We start from the raw sequence: 4,922 nt of genomic DNA, 5'->3' as shown, positions 1-4,922 counted from the left end.
AGAGGGGGTGAGAGGAGGGAAAGTGGAATAGAAACTTAGGAAGGGGTAACAATGTTCAAGAACTAATGTACTCACTACCTTAGGAGTATAACTGTAACCCCTCTATACATCACTCTAATAATAAAATTTTTAAAGTATATTTTAAATATAAAAACATAAAAAGTATTGGATAAATGACTTAACATTATTGAGATTTACTAGAATCCTATTTATATCTTTCCTTCTATGGATATCTTTTTTTCTTTTTTTGTGGGTCATGGGGCTTGAAGTTGGCCTGCACATTGTCCCTGAGCTCTTCAGCTCAAGGCTACTGCCTGTTTTCTAGTGTTTAATAGGAGATAAGAGTCTCAGGTCCTATTGTGCCCAGGCTGGCTTTGAACCTTGATCCTCAGATCTCAGCCTCTTGAGTAGCTAGGATTACAGGACTGAGCCACTGGGCCCAGCTCTCCGTGGATATCTTTATGCATTTTTAGATTAGTTACTGTGAAAACTATATTGCATAATATTGAAGTGTAGGATGGAAAGCAAAAAGTAAAAGATGACAAAACACAAGCAACACTCTTGGAAGTCATTGGGAGATTGATTGAAGACTGAGTCAGAATCACCAATATCTCTGAACAACATTTTTTTTTTCTGGTAGGGCGAAGATAGCTGGTTATTTCCGTGAGTAGGCGAGGAAGTCAGCGGGAACAGAGTATGCTCCTGTGATTAGCCAAACATAACCGAGTTAAATCTGATTCTCTGCTGTTCCTGCACCCACACATCTAATTCTTTCCTATCGTAGAGACTTTGGTCTGTGGATAGATAAGAATTCTTCATGTTTGGGGAATATGGCCTCCTATGCTGCCATCTTGATGACACAACTCCCTCCCTCCCCCCCCCCCCCTCTCTCTCTCTCTCTCTCTCTCTCTCCCTCCCTCCCTCCCCCTCTCTCCCCCCCCTCTCTCTTTTGTCACATTTCACAAATGACCCATCAGCACATACTCTTGGCTGGCTCTACTGCAAGTTATATGCAATAGTGATCTAATCATACTACCCTCATCACCAGTGCTATTATCATTGACACAAGGCATTCTCTCTCTCTCTCTCTCTCTCTCTCTCTCTCTCTCTCTCTCTCTCTCTCTCTCTCTCTCTCTCTCTCCTCTCTCTCTCTTTTAAATTGTTGTAATATTTTGGTTGGTTCTCATAACTTTTGGGGGAGAAAGGGTCCTCTTACCCCAATCTTTTTTTATTAAAATACTGAATAGTCACATCATATTACTTCTCTGCTCAAACTTACCATTGACTTTGATTCTCAATCAGAATTAAGACCGACGTTCTAACTACATTGAAAAAATACTGTGTGAGGGATTGGTGACACACATCTGGATTCTCAGTCATGCACAAAGCAAACATGAGAAAAAGACACTACCTCAAAAATGAGCCAGGTGTGGAGGCACATGTTTATGATCCCCATGTGCAGAGGTAGAGACAGGAGGATTCTGGTCTAAGGTTAGCCCTGGGGAAAAAATTGTGAGAGAAAAAAATATGGAAACAAAACTCAAGTGGCACAGCTGCTTGCTTACTAAACACAATGCACCAAATTCAAAATTTTCCTACCAGTCCTTTGGTCACTCTGATCTAGCCACAGCAACCAAACCACTTTAGTACACGATCATGATCTCTGGTTTCATCTTAGATTTCCTTGTAGACTCATCCTCTTTTTCCTCAACATCATCACTCAGTTACCGTAATCCCAATGAAGCCATTTTGGCCATTCAGTTTCAAATTTTAATAACTACCCTTTAATATTTTATCTATTTCCCATCTCAAAAATTGTACTCTCTATGTAATATATGTCCTATATAATATATATATTCTGTTTATTGTAAGTCTCTATAAAGATCAGAACTTTTGTCTAGTTTGTTAATTATTCCAATGTTTGTACCTAACAATGATTTCTGCCATGCAGTTAATGTTTTTCTTCAATTAAATTTAAATGTCCATTTATTGAATCAACATTGAATGAATATGGAACTCTATAGTCATCTAAACTGAGGAGAAATGGCACAATATTCATAAAAATTGTTTTCATAATAGTCCTAGGCTAAGTAATGTAGCAATAGAAAATGAAATGTTTACCTTCTGCAGCATTATAACTACTCTACATCCTTCATAGCCATAGCTGATGGGCAAGATAATAAGTAGATAAATCTAGAAAATATCATTTTCTTATGATTTGTTCAGGGAAGACAGGGTTATCTTCCATCTCTTTGTACAGAAGAAAATAAATATCCCCAAAATAGATTCCATTAAATATAATTTTGATGACATAATTTTTTGAGTTTCCCAGTTTTTCTGCTTTATGAGGTAGTTATTGATTAGGATCATTGGGACTTTAGCCTCTAGATGTTTGATTTAGTCTCTCAGCCAGACAGTCATAGTGACTGTATTCCAAGAGCAAATATTCCAAGAAATAAGACAGAGAAGCTACTAGGTCAGCTAAGTGAGTGTTTGGCCCCTGAAAAAGAACCATCAGTTCTCTTGTATACTATCAAGCAGTGCAGTCACAAGCTCAGCCCAGCCATCGTGTAATGGTGACTCTGAAGAGGTATGGTTCATTATGTGTTGCCATATTCACCACTTACCACAATGTTTACATAAGTTTTTAATTATTATTTTATTTATTTATTGTTGGTCATGGACCTTGAACTCAGAGCCTGGGCTATGTCCCTGCGGTTTTCAGCTCAAGGCAAGTACTCTAACACTTTGAGCCGTAACTCCACTTCTGGTTTTTGAGTGGTTAATTGGTGATAAGAGTCTCACCGGGGATTTTTCTACCCATGTTAACTTTCAACTGTGATTCCTAGATCTCAGCCTCCTGAGTAGCTAGCATTAAACGTGTAAACCACTAGTTCCTGTATCATACTTAGTTTTATTAGGCACCTCTAAAACACAAAATCTCATTCTTTTTTCATCTCTCATTTCAGATGTAGCCATGGAATATACTTTTATGCAAACTTGTACTTGCCATATTTCCCACTTCATGTGAGAGCTAGTATTTTTCTGCTGTCTCTCCCTAAAGACATGTGCTGGAAAAGCTAAAAGAACAAGTAAGAACCACAACAGTCTTAATGCCAAAGGGTGATAGAAGCTTGCAGAAAAATGTTCTCTGTCCCGTCCTTTTTCTTTTAGAATTAAATTTTGGGAAGTCTCATGTGTGCTTCTTAGTAGCTTCTTGGTAGACTCTATTCCTTTGCCCACAATGAAAACATTTTTAATAATCCCTTATATTGGCTTTTCATAATTCATTTCCTCCCATCTTATGTCTATGACTTATGGTGCACTCTAAAGTCTTTCTGACACTTCTGGGGAAAAAAAACAAACAAACAGGGAGGTATTTTGTCAGAAAATGAGAGAAAAAAAAAAACCACTTTAACATTCAATTTAGAGAATGAAGCCCAAAGGTAGTTGAACAGTTAGTTTCATTAGAAAGTATTCCTTCCCTATGTAAACTGGTTCAACCACTCTGACAAGCAGTATGGAGGTTCACCAAAAGACTTATGGAGCTCCCTATGATCCAGAAATCTAGCTTCTGGGCATTTACCCAAACAATAGCAAACAAAGCCACAGTAAAGCTACCAGCACACCTCTGTTCATTGCAGCATATTTACCACAGCTAAGATATGGAACCAACCCAGATGCCTCTCAGAAGAAGAATGGGTCAAGAAAATATGGTGTATATACACAATAGAATTCTATGTTTCAGTATAAAGAATGACATCACCCATTTGTAAGGAAATGAAAAGACTTGGAAAAAAAAAAAACATATCAAGGCAAGTGTCCTGCTGGGCGGACCTGCCATGCTGTCGCTAGATAAACAAGAGGCAGCTGTATTACCAAGTCCTGAATTTTGGAATGATTGCCTCCTCTGCATTGATGATCTGGAATGGCGTCATGGTAATAACTGAACGTGAGAGCCCCATTGTCGTGACAGTGGCAGCATGGAGCCTGCATTTCATCGAGGAGACCTCTTTCTAACAAATCGAATTGAAGACTCCACACAAGTTAGGGAGATTGTCGTGTTCCGGACAGAGGGAAGGGAGATCCCCATAGTACACCGAGTCCTGAAGACTCATGAGAAGCAAAATGGTCATGTCACATTTTGAACCAAAGGAGATACTAAGGCCATCGATGACCGAGGCCTGAATGAACAGAGGCAGCACTGCCTGGAGAAGAAGGATGTCGTGGGGAGAGCCAGGGCATTTGTTCCTTCTATTGGAATTGTGACGACTCTCATGAATGACTGCCCCAAATTCAAGTACGCAGTTCTTTTTTTGCTGGGCTTATTCATGCTGGTCCAGCATGAGCAGGAAGCCGGCCTGGCGGTTCTCGTAGGGGAAGCGTCTGCGGTGGACGCTGGCCTGCAGTTGGTGGAGAGCAGGCGCACTGAGGACGCTTCCCAGGAGCACAGGTGTGCATTCGTTTATGTTTCCACGCAAGAATATGTGTGGGCAGGAGGCATGCACGCGAGGGGACTTCCAATCACAGGACTGCATACCTTGTCATTGTCCCACCTTCACACTTTGTATATCAGTGGATTTATTTTATATTAAAAGGTTGAGTCCCCCCCCACCAAAAATAAACATTAAGCGAAATAAGCCATCCCCAAAGAAACATAGACTCCATGGTTTCCCTCATTGTAATGATTAGTATATGTATAGGATAGTCCTAGCAGAGATTTCCAGTAGCTTAATAGCTATGTATATAGGACCATAGAAAATAATGATAATCAAAATTAACTCCAAGATATGGAAACAAAAGATTTTTTTTTCTTTAATGTACTGTGAAGTTATTTTTTTGTTGTTGTTTCTTTTACCCCCTTTGGTGTATTTTCTGTTGTGGCTGTTTTTTTTGTTGTTGTTGTTTTGGTGCACTGTGTC

At 39.5% G+C, this 4,922-nt stretch overlaps 1 pseudogene; it reads left to right on the top strand.

Moving 5' to 3' along the window:
- Nucleotides 1–3,479: 3,479 nt before the first annotated feature.
- LOC150063481 (putative signal peptidase complex catalytic subunit SEC11B pseudogene) lies at nt 3,480–4,595 on the top strand (annotated as a pseudogene).
- The last annotated feature ends 327 nt before the right edge of the window (nt 4,596–4,922 follow it).

Source organism: Megascapheus bottae, chromosome 5 (genome assembly GCF_031878675.1).
Source record: "Megascapheus bottae isolate mThoBot1 chromosome 5, mThoBot2.hap1, whole genome shotgun sequence".
NCBI lineage: Eukaryota > Metazoa > Chordata > Mammalia > Rodentia > Geomyidae > Megascapheus > Megascapheus bottae.
This window is presented reverse-complemented; position numbering and strand designations above follow the sequence as displayed.